The 12,415-nt window shown below is 47.4% G+C and overlaps 1 protein-coding gene across 3 annotated transcripts in view; it reads right to left on the bottom strand.

Moving 5' to 3' along the window:
- The window catches only part of SNCAIP (synuclein alpha interacting protein), a 154,084-nt gene extending 141,669 nt beyond the window's left edge, over window positions 1-12,415 (bottom strand). For all 3 annotated transcript variants that reach the window (XM_029942037.1, XM_029942038.1, XM_029942036.1), the window contains exon 1: window positions 12,360-12,415. The gene's annotated coding sequence lies outside the window, so the exon portion shown is untranslated. The remainder of the gene's footprint in view (window positions 1-12,359) is intronic.

Below are 12,415 nucleotides of genomic sequence, written 5' to 3'. Positions count from 1 at the left end.
AAGAAGGCAAAACCATCAATTAGCCTCGTGGTAATTATATGTGGAAGAACAATCTATTTTCCTGATAATTCTAACAAATGGAAAAAACTTCATTTTGTTAAAAACCTGAACACTTGATGATGTTTATTTCATGCAAGAGCTCCAGGTAAAATCACCCCCTCAGACGTCTTCGAAATGTTTACTCAGGTACACACACCTGTGCTTTCTGTCGCCAACCAAGGCTCTGAGCGTGCAGGAGTTCTGCTAGGTGACATTCATCTACATGCATTACAAAACAGAAACTGAGGAGGAAACCATCAAGTTCTAGCTGGGAGGAGCCCGCATCCCTCCACTTACCAAATCAATCTGTAACTTGCAAAGAGCCCTATTTCCTAGCAACATGAGTAAACATTGTACTATATCTAGCTCCCAAGATTTGTAACCATGTTAATCTGTGAGTACTCAATTTAATTAAAGATTAGACTTTTAAATTGTATTTTTAGTGCACAACACTACTGCTGAATTATGATGATCAGCAGTTAAGTGTGCTTATGTCTGCAGAACTCGGGGAATGAAAATGAATCATTTATTTCCATCTTGATATGACTGGTCTTCTCTGAGGTACGATGCTGTGAGTGCACAGGCCTTGGAGTTCATTGGAATTCGACGGTTAAAACACAGCTTAGAGACCTCATTTATGAAAATTCCTTTAAACCTTTCACCACTTTGACAGATCCAGCCCAAGTGCACCGAGCCAATTCAAAAGTAGCTCTCAGCCCTTTTACAGGTTTTCAATTCCACCAACGCAGCACACCAGAGCCATCATGTTGGACAAAGTCTATTACAGTCACAGAGCGGCACGGGGGCCTCTGTAAGAGACGCAAATGAAAGCAGCATTCTCACAACTGGAGCCAAGGGATGCAAAGCTTTGTCTCAAACCATCCTTGACTTATTAAAGAAGGGATCACATAAACGTGGCTGGTGTTTGGTTATCTACTATATGATGCAGGCTATGATTTTTTATCTTTTTAGAGTTTACTTTGCAAAAATATTGGCAAGCTACCTTGTCTTCAAACTGTTCCAAATAGTTTTCCTGAAGAATTGTTCAAGCGGTTTCTAGGGTTCATTCACTCCCCACCCCCTCGTAGGGTGTGACAGCAGGATTTACTTTTCCCCGTGTGCGTTCCGAGAAATAAAACTCCCAAGCAGGTCAATGAGCTTTCCAGGCTGAAACTGGTCATCAGTGGTAAAACAGAGGTTAGGCCTGATTCCATTTACTATTTCAAAGCACTCTTTAGGCAGGCCTGAGGTCACCCTATGCGTCTCAGAGACAAGGACCCCTTACCATGTTTAGAGGACCTAACAGATCGAACAGTGATATTTCCTTCCATTTTCAAACTGTGCATTTATTTTAGTATGTGGTTGGCATGGCTTTGTGGGAGTGCCAATCTTTGAGACTTGGTTGTACGAGTTATTTTAAGTGACATTTACCATTAGGGGAAAAGTGGACAAATACATGCACATTAGTGGGTTAGAAGCACTCGCAAAATTTAAATACTGCATGTGCAAATGCTAATTTACTCAGGATATCAATCTCCCATTTTCTCCAGGGAGTGGTGAGGTCTCTTAAACCACTGGCAACAGAGACAGCTCCCTGACACAGCTATTCCTTCCTGCTTATTTCAAGTTCTGGACAGCAGATGGGCCTTTTTGTGTGTGTGGTTGGTCTATCCTGTTTGGGATTTTCTTTCTTTTTTTTTTTTTTTTTTTAATTTTTGAGAGACAGAGAGAGACAACGCGAGCAGGGGTGGGTCAGAGAGAGAGGGAGATACAGAATCTGAAGCAGGCTCCAGGCTCTGAGCTAGCTGTTAGCACAGAGCCTGACGTGCGGCTCAAAGCCATGAACTGTGAGATCATGACCTGAGCCGAAGCTGGACACTTAGCCGACTGAGCCACCCAGGCACCCCCTCTTTGGGATTTTCTTTACCCTATTAAATAAGACCATGAAGTTTTAATATACTGGACTGTGCCTAAGTTTGTCTAATCCTCAAGATTAGAAGAGGTGAAGTCTAAAGCTAAACTAGATGTGAGGCAGCTCAGAACACTTCTAGGCTAGGACACCCCTTTCCACTGGGGAGACTTCCTGGACATGCGGTGGGACTCAGATGCAGTTCTGTGGTACCGGCCAGAGCCAGGCACAGACAGGCACGGTGAGCGCTGTGAGACAAGGCCCCTCGTACCGTCCATGCAGTTCCTGACGTTACCAATACTCTTTCCTCATTCATTAATGAATCCCCGATGTACTGAATGCCAGCTGCAGGCCTACTAAACGCCACATGCCAAGTTAGGAACAGGAAATTGACAGGTGCATTCCCTACCCTCAAGAGGCCAGGTTCTAGAGAGCAGTCAGTCTGTCCAACGGGGGCAAAAGCAGGGGGGCAGGTTGATTGCAGAGGAAAGACAGAGGGCATCGTCACTGAGTCTGCCCGTGGGACTCCCACTGCCTGCTCAGAGCCCAAGCCTGGAGTCCACTATGGGACCACAAGTCACGTGTGGCTACTGAGCACCACAAATGCAGCTAGTGTCTAAGTTAAAAGTAAAATACACACCAAATTTCGAAAAGCATGAAAAACAAGAAAGAAAGGGATATGGTTGATAATTTTTTTATATTACACGTGAAAATGCCAATATCTGGGATATACGGTATTAAGTAAAAACAGTATTGAGATTAATTCCACCTGTTTCCTCTTCCTTTTCCTACTGTGCTTGCTAGAAAATTAGAAATTAACTAAGTAGCTCACATTCACAGAGTTATTATCTCTATCCACCAGTTCTTTTTTTAACATCTATTTATTTATTTTGGAGAAAAAGTGGGGAGGGGAGGGAGGTGTGTGAATGGGGGAGGGGCAGAGAGAAAAGGAAACAGAATTCGAAGCAGGATCCACGCCCTCAGCACAGAGCCCAACACCGGGTCAGAACTGACTGAACCACCCAGTCACCCCTCTCTCTGCCAGTCGTGGTGTAAGCAGTCACAGCAGAAGACTTGGGGAGTGAACCTGGGAGGCTGCCTCGGTGGCATGTGGGTGAGCAGGGAGAAGGAAGTGTGTAGAACAGAGACAGCACACAGGGGTGCCTCTCGGGAGCAGAAAGACAGGGCAGAGCTGGCAGTGCATTTGCTTCCTGAGTACTATGTGCCTGCCAGGCTCATTTGCAGCACAGAGACCACAACATAGAAGCCAAAATGACAATAATCCCATCACAAATAAATGCGAAGCAGCCTGTGGCTTACATACACCAGGCTATGCTCCGCCGGGCACCAGACCAGCTAGTGAGCCCTGCCTTCACCCTGGCCGGCCAGCAGCTGGTCACTCTGCCCACTCATCTGAAAAGGGGTGGCTGAGATGCACTGCTGTGCCTGTGTCCCCCTCACTCTGCCTCCTAAGTCTGGAAATCGGAATACTCTCAACATCCCAGGGAAGGGATGACAGTGCTAGAGAAGTACACAACGTTTGTGCCTAGACATATAAGCTGCAAAGAATGGAGACTGGAATAGAGTCAACCCTTTGCACTTCCTTTTTCCGAAGACATCGCACTGTATTTCTTCGTTGGCCATTTTCCGGGTAGATCTAGGCGAGAGGGACATGCCATGAGCTCAGGAACCACGTCCATGAGCTCACTGCTGTGACCACAGCTCAAGAGGAGCGTGGCATATAGCAGCGCCTCAAAATGATGGTGACGGGTTCAGATGGAGACTTCACTGCAGCCAGTTTTGCTGCAAGTGTATGAGCAGTTAACGACTGCTGGGTGCAAGCGGCACTCAGGAAAGAGCCGAGGGCCTCACCGAGGCAGGGCCAAGCCGCAGTGATCTCTCTCGGATGCGGGGGTGTGAGCTGTTGTCCCAGGTGAAGGAGAGGAGCCAAGACCTTCCCGGACTCTGTGGGCTCCTACACAGGAGACAAGCCCAGGGGTTCCTGCAGCAGAAGTGGCCGCCTGACCCACGTCCGCCAGAGAAGCTGCAGGGGGAGGGAAGTAAGGGCTAACAAGGGCTGGGAATGTCACGGGCACAGGTCTCACGCCCAGCGTGGTGAGAGGAATGAGCACGGATGTCGCATGACAGAGCCGTGATGCCAGGTGGGGTTCTGTGTCTGACTCCGCTCTCAGCACCTGGCTGCTGGCAGTCTGAGCTCCTCCTCTGACCCTCATTCTCCGGACGGGGCTCAGAACACATGGTTGGTTAGCTACAATGTACTTTTCAAAAAGGACTGGCACATAGTAAACACTCAATAAATGGTCAGTAAGTGGTATATATTCAACAATGGTCATTATCTTTCTTCTGGATTACAGCTTTTTAAATTTTTTTTAATGTTTCATTTTTGACAGAGAGAGCAAGCGGGGGAGAGGCAGACGGAGATGGAGACAGAGGAGCTCAAGTGGGCTCTGTGCTGTCACTGCAGAGCCCAACAGGGGGCTTGAACACATGAACCATGAGATCATGACCTGAGCTAACATCAGACACTTACCCCACTGAGCCACCCAGGTGCCCCCTGGATTATAGCTTTTAAACAAGGTTTTTAACCTGCAGTGTGTGGAGCCCCGGGAAATCCCCGAACGGGCTTCCACATATCCCAGAAGCCCCTGAACTCAGTGGCGTGTGTGCACATCTTTTCTTCTAAGAGTATCCACAGCTTTCATCAGAACCCCAGAAGGCTCTCAGACTGCAAATTGGTGAAAAACCACTGACCTTCTATGGCTTCCAAAGTGTTTAGCTCATTGTACGTATCTATGGACTACCTTTCTGAGCGATCCTCACAACGTCACGCGGGCCATCCGAGAGGTCTGACTTTATACACGGCAATACAAGCTCCGGGTGAGCCCTTTATCACCCGGCCACAGCAGAATTACAGGAACAGGGCTGGAAGGCCTAAGGCAGACATCCGTCTGAATTTCATTGGAAGTTACCAAGGCCCTACCACCTGAGGTACATCTTTGTCCACAGTCTTGTTGACATAATTGAAGGCGAAGGGAGGCTGGTGGCCTGTTTTACACCTAGGAGGGGGTCACTTGGTTGCAGAACCAAAACCAAAAGCATACCTGGGTGAAGGAAGAGCCCCATCAAAGCTTGATTTTGCCCCTCCCCCACCCAGATGAGTGTTTGACAGCTCGGCCATCGCCAGGAAGAAGGACCTTAGCGGCCAGCAAGCCACCTCAAGTCTGTAAATCTTAATTTCCTCACATGCAGGAAAAGGATGGATAATGCTAATAGCTCCTTCCTAGGGCTGCTGTGAGAATTAATAAGAAAATAATTGTAAGTCATCTGTTAAGCACCCAACGCAGAGTAAGTGCCTCATAAATATTAACTATTAAATAACCTCTCTTATGGCAGAGGGAAAAAAAAGTATTCCTCATCTGATCTCTGGGCCATACATTTTAGCTTCGAGACTGACTCTGGGCCGCTGGTAATTTTCAGCCTCTTGCTTGAGGTAGCTGTTCATGACCAAGGAGCCATGGAGCTTTACATGGAGCCTGGAAAACAGCAGAAAGGTGTCTGAGCAGCGATTTCAAAGAGAACCTGCTTTTGTGGCCAACAATCCTAGATGCAGATTCAGGAATCAAGTTAAAGGAAACAGGATAAACCTTGAAAATCACCAAGGTTAATGATTCAGCACACCCTTCTCGTTCCTTCCTGTAAAACTTCTGGAGCATGTTTGCCATGGGGAGCTCTGCACTAGGCACAGGGATCTACAGAGATGAGCAAGCCCCTGGCAGCTGTCATAGCACAATGGGACAGGGTCACACACCACAGAGTGAAGTTTGATACGGGGCTGGGCAGGGCTGGGGAGGACCTGGTGTTCAAGTAAAGTGTTCTTGAAAGAACAACACTTGGGATGAGTATAAAAGGAATAGTGGATGTTCAAGGTCAAGTAAGGTCGAGAAAGGAGAAACAACATTCCACAAAGACAAAAAGCACAGGCAAAAAAACAAAAACCAAAAACCATGAAGACGAGAGAAAATGGAGCCTTTGGGGGCCTTCAAGAGGCAGAGGTGAGCCCAGCACAGGGGTAATATGGGCAGGCGGAAGCATTCTGGCTGCACCCCATCCTCCCATCCAACCCCCTGTCCAAGAGAGGCGAGGCCCACTCACGGGGAACCCCAGGAAATTTGGAATTCAAGATCAAGAGCTGGGACTTTTCGCCCGGGGCTGTGACATTCTGAATGGCTCTTAGGTAGTTCCCTGATTCGATTTTATCTATTTGTTCTTTGAAAGAGCACCCTGGCTGCAGTGAGAAGGATGGAATTGAAACAGAGAGACTGGACGTGACATTCTCAGAGGGTGCTCGTGCGGGATGAAACAGGGGGGCTCTAAACTCACACGGGAAAGAGATGGAGACAGAGCAGGGGGTCCTGGTGAGGAACCTGATGGACGTCCAATCAGGGTCATTCCCAGCCTCATGGCTTGAGGGCAGAGAGGAGGACGCCTCCTCCAGGGAAAACGGATGGAGGAATAGATATATTCCTGTTCTTTTTGCTTGTACAGGGCCCACTCTCTCTTCTTTTTGCTATTTTAAGGACCACCACTTGCCTGCTTTCAGGCCATTTGCTTCGGGAGGGTTTTACTGACCAGCCTCTCACGAAGCTCCTGCGTCCTCCCCACATCTCACTTCTGCCCACAGACAGCTCCTTCCGTTCACGAAGGCTCCACGCCTCGGCACATCATCAAGGCCAAGCCAAGGTCCATGTTCCAGATCCCTGGCTACAGGAGCTCGTTCAGGCCTGGGCATGTGCCCACTAATTAAGAGTTAATCCCAAATTATTCTCTTTTCCTGCAAGGGTTAATAAGCTTGAAGCTACCAATGACCATTTTACCACCATGAAGAAGAGAGGAAATCAGAATTGGATCCTTCCTGAACTTTTCCCATCAGGGAGGCAATAAATGCCCCTTCCTACTTGAGCAAGTATAAGCTGGGTTTCCGTGACTTGCAGCCAAGATCCGTGACAAAGATAGGTAAAGAAAATCGTGTTTCACAAAAGAAAAGTCTACTTTTTGTGAGTGGTGGATTATTAAAGAAAATCTGAGACAATAATACCTTAAAACATTTGAATCTCAAAAAAAGACATTTAGGGACTTTATGACAAATTCTACTGCGACTAATGAAAAGCCAAACCAGACTGCTTTTGAAAATGTTACGGCACCAGATAATGGCACATTCACTCATTAAGTTAACATTTATTGAATATCTTCAGGGTTCTTAGACGTGTACAAAAGAAACCATAAAAGTGTAGGCTTGGATTTGAGCTGGGCCATCCAAGCCCTTCCCTAACGAGCAGCTGTGCGTGCTGTGCAGACTAATTGTGTGACATTAGAGAGGCCAGGTGTTCGTGTCTGGCCCACAGCTGCACTTGATGCTAAGGGTACCACCTGAATTTCAGACTGGCCATCAATAAAACAAGGCAGGAGAGAGCAGCAGCTCAACGGAGCCCTTAGGTGGAAAAGCGGAACATGTTTTGAATTCCTCTCCCCTCCAATAAAACCACCCCTGGCCCTTCTTTCTTTACTCTCCTTCCATGAAAAGACCCCCATGCTGGCATGAGTTTCACTATTACCAATGCACCCCCATCTCCATGTATGTAGGCCTGCACTGTCACCTCCTGCCCTGTCCACTCCTCAGGGGCCACGTCCAAGTAAGTCTTGGGGTGTTCATTCCTCGTCTACCTACTCCCCATTGTATGCTGTCTTAGCGGGTCTGCCAATCAATGCGCCAGCTAAGGAGTGCGCATGCCATTCAAACTAGACCAAAGGTTTTCTCTCGTGGGTATGCCAAGTCCAAGGGCAGACCTCCAGCTGTGCCTTGCAGAGAAAGAACATCAGTTCCCACCTCCCAGCCCCCTAGGGGAGTTCTGTTTCCATCCTGAAAGCAGTTCTTTTGACCTTTGGGATAGCCTCTATGTTGTCTTTTGTTTTCTGTTGCTTTACTTGGGAGAAACTCAAGTACATGTAAGTTGCTAACTGGAGTATATTGAAGTTGCTGCACTTTAAGCACAAAGCAATAGCTAACATTCATAGCATACTCTGAAGCTTATAAAGTACTTTCACATTTAATTTATCTCTTTTAATCCACCCTTCTGGAGCTGAATTTTTCTCCTCCCCCCTCCAAACAAATAACTTATTGATCTATTTCTCACAACAGCACATTCTTTCAGCCACTTAAGCTTTTTTTTTTTTTTTTTTTAATCTCAGAATGATTTTGACTGGAGGCTTTCAGTAATGCCGTGACATCAGTCACCCCATCCTAAAACACGGGATCTCCCAAAACAATCCCTTCCTTTCCATTTTCTCTGCTTCTACCTTTGCCAGAGCCTTCCTCACTGCCAACAACAGTCTGCTGACTTTGCCACCAGCCTACTATCTCTAAACCATCCTGATGCCACTGGCAGAGGCTGTGACTCAACTTTTACCGTCACTGTGTTATTCCTCACCCACTCAAGGTTTACAGAACAAAGACTGGAGGACAATGAGGTCCAGGACATTCCCTAACCTGAATTCTGAGCTGCCTACAAGCAGCCTCCACTCATCTGTCCCGTCTTCAGTACTCTCCTTAGCAGAAAGCATTTGCTAGAATGAACGTTCTCAAACACGTAGTAAATTGCCCCAAAAAGGGGGGGGGCTGTCAGGCTACAATTTCTTGCATCTACCTCTCATTAGAACTTGGAGTCTTTTTATACCCCTTAAATCAAGGGTGACCTTGTGATTTCAAGTGAATTGACCAATGGGAGAGTAACAAATGCAATAAAATCAGAGTCCTGAAGCTTGCTCTTTTGTTGCTCTGGTATAATGTTTGTTATATAAAGAAGCCCAGTCTAATCCGCTAAAGAATGGGAGGTAGACATCTCGGTCAGGTCACCTGTTAACCTGGCTAACAGTCTAATAACCGCCAGATGTAAGTAAAGCCCTCCTAGGTCACCCTGCCACCAGCTCACCCACGAGGTGACTGAAGAAGCCTGAAGGAACCCACCCAGATCAGCAGAAGAACTATCCAGCTGAACTCAGCCCAAATCATGGACTGCAGACCCATGAGCTTTAGCGCTTGCTTTATGCAGCTGCATTTTGGGGTGACTGGTTATGTAGCATTGGATAACTGATAAAAAGATCTGTGCTAATTTGATTAATTTCTCCTCAGAATTCCTTTCCAGTTACTATTTAGCAAATTGGGTGCTCAGTCATAGATTATCTTCCTTCAGCTTTCACGTGTCCTATTTCCTCCCTTCTAAGTTTCTTGCAAAGAGATCCTGCGTTTTATATTTCTATATGTCACAAATGCACAAAGTGAATACACAATAACTAGGAATAAACGAGTGCATTCCTGGGGTCTAGACATCAGTCTTATCAATTCATGGTCATCATTTGGACAAATATTATGGTCACTAGCTTTTTTTTATCTTTATTTTTCTGAGAGAGAGAGAGACAGAGCATAAACAAGGGAGGGGCAGACAGAAAGGGAGACATAGAATCTGAAGCAGGCTCCAGGTTCTGAGCTGTGAGCCCCAATCCCGATGCAGGGATCGAACTCACAAACCAAACTGTGTGATCATGACCTGAGTCAAAGTTGAACGCTTTAACCAACTGAGCCACCCAGGTGCCCTCGTCAGTAACTTTTAAAGCTTAAAAGAGAGCTAAGATGGAAATAGTCAACTATGAAATCTAGTTATCCACGTAAAGTACAAAATCATGCAAAGCATCTGTCATAGTAGTAACCCATTCATCATTGACTCATTTTCAGTAAATTACTTCTTGTAACTAAATCTGCACATCAATCAAAGATGCACAAGGATGGGGCATCTGGGTGGCTCAGTCAGTTAAGAGTCTGACTTTTGATTTATGCTCAGGTCATGATCTCATGGTCATGGGATCAAGCCCCGCACTGGGCTCTGCACTGAGCATGGAACCTGCTGGGGACTCTCCCTCTCTCTTTCTTTCTCTCTGTGCCCTTTCCCCCATTTGTACTCTCTCTCCCTTCAAATAAACATTTTTTAAAAGGTACACAAGGAACCACGTATATAAGGGTAAAAGTTTAACAGAAGCAACTGTTTGATTTTCACCAGGATATTACTGTTGTCCCAAGATACATACTTCTCCTATGTGGTTTGCAACGGTAACCTGACAGACTGCCAAAAACAAGGTTTCTATTCGAAGAGTGTCACTGATTCTCTTGTTGCCGTTCAATTAGATTTTGCATTTAAAAGAGAATTCCCCTTGTGTTTCTCATAGTGATGCACCTGCTCCTTGGGAGATTTCCTCTTTTGACAAGCAATGCCTTAAATCTGGCAAGAGAAACAGCTCCAGGCTTCCTCTGATAATACCAAAGATCATTTGTTTGTATTAGATGTTTCTGTGGGTTTCCCTCCTAAGAGCAGTAAAGTTCTACTACACTTCCTTCCAAAACAACAGCACGCACCGAGTTTGTTGGCCTCTGTTGTGCATTTCCACAGACACCTGCACCAGAACAAGGGCATGGAATTAGCAAAGCTGTGACACACACAGTACATGGAGACCTTCATCCCCTCTGGTCACTTGCTTTTGGGTGTGGTAAATGTCAAATCAGTAAAGGCAGTGTTATTTCCAATCTACTATCTTGTAACTTCTCATGAAATGCTTCCTACGGAGAAAAATGAAATCCGCACTCAAAAGTTATATCCCTTATTTTTTTAATAATTTTTTTCCTAACTACCACATCCAACAGATTCTTAAGAGAAGCACCATCTTATTCCTCCTGATTCTGGACCTAGGGACTCCTGCATATTTGATTATGGGTAATCTTCAGTGAAAACTGTCTTTCCATGAGACTTCTGTAATGGATGGCAAAATGTCACCCTGTCTTCATACAGTTTCAAGAACCCCTTAAAGCCATCTCCCTTCACTCTAACCGCGCTGAGGGTACATTAACGTTGAGATGCATCAGGAATGGCCAATCGACATTTTCTCCCAGATGAGAACACATTAGCATACCACTTTCCTATACCTTGTTCTCTTTGCCTTTTAAAATTCCAGTATGCACAAATGAAATACAGATTTCAACCCATTCCCCATTGGGATGTCTGCTCCATAATGAGAGAAATCGGGTTTTGCCTTCCTGCAGATTCAGCAAGGAAAGTGGTGCTTGAAAATTACGTGTTTAGAGTGACACCTTGGAGAACTGACATACTCTGCACACATGTAATCCTCATAAACCTCCCCAGACAGCCCTTATTTCATTTTGAGAACTGCACCCTGGCCGGGCTCCACAGCACGTGGTGTGTGGCGAGACTGTCCTGCACTGGCTCTCCCTTCTTCTGGGCTCTTCCTTGCCTCCGGGGTCTATGATGGGCACTTGTCAGTGCCGGTCAAGATGAGTAAGGAGGCCCACCCATCAGTCAGGGAAAAACGGACACCAACCGGAATGCCGCCTTAATTAACTTTCCCAAAGAGACCAACGTTCCCACAGGAAAAAACAACACGTCCCAGCCCCCCGCCCTCCCCCTCCTAGCAGTCCATTGAAAATGAGCAACAATACTGTTGCCTTTTTGTTTCCTAAAGACTTTCTTTGCTGCAAGCAGTAGCGTGTTCCTCAAAGAATGCTAGTATTTCCTGTGGAAACTGTATGGCTGCCAGTAATGGCTCATAATTTTTCCCTTCTTTTCTTTTCGTAAAAAATGAAATAAACAAAACGTGGCATTTGACAATAGCCAAAATACCAGGTCACCTCACTTACCACCTGCAGATGAAAGTCATCACCACGCGGGAAGGCCTAGGGAGGCACATTCCCGGCTGAATCGACGCGGAGGAGCCCGGGACGCAGGACAGCGCCACAGGGCAGGTCGGAGCCCCGGCCGGACGGGGCAGCCTGGGAGCCCCGGGGATGCGCGCGGGGCTCCGCTGGGCGGCAGCAACCCCGGGCGCCCCCCTTGTGCGTTATTATTATCGTGATTGGGGACTGTCGCTGTGACTATTACTTCGCCCCTCGTTATCTCGCCTTTCCGGAGCTGGGGCACTGCCCATCCCTGCCGGCGAGGTGGCAGCCAGGATAATAACCACACGCAACGGGCAAAGGGAAAGAACAAACCTTTGGAAACCGTGGCGGGGGATCCCTCCCCTCCCCTTCCCCGGAGTAAAGCTGCCGCTCGGTAGCCGCCGCCGTTACTATAGAGACCTTCCCCCCAAACCCTTTCTGCAAAGGCGCCGCCGCTGCTCGGGCCGCCGGGACTCGCGGCACAAAGGGGGCCCCGGGGGCTGCGGGGAGCAGGGGCGACACCCGCCGGGGTCTCCCGGTGCAAACTTGGAGAGGCTCAGCCGCCCGCCGTCGCCGTCCTCCGCCTCCCCGCCGCGCCCGCCCGGGACCTGGACTCACCCGGGGGCGCCGTACGCGCCGGCGGCTCGGGAGCGCGGACCGACTGACGGACGCAC

The sequence above is a fragment of the Suricata suricatta genome, chromosome 6, assembly GCF_006229205.1.
Source record: "Suricata suricatta isolate VVHF042 chromosome 6, meerkat_22Aug2017_6uvM2_HiC, whole genome shotgun sequence".
Lineage (NCBI taxonomy): Eukaryota > Metazoa > Chordata > Mammalia > Carnivora > Herpestidae > Suricata > Suricata suricatta.
The sequence above is the reverse complement of the archived record's forward strand: the minus strand, read 5'-3'. Positions and strand labels throughout refer to the sequence as shown.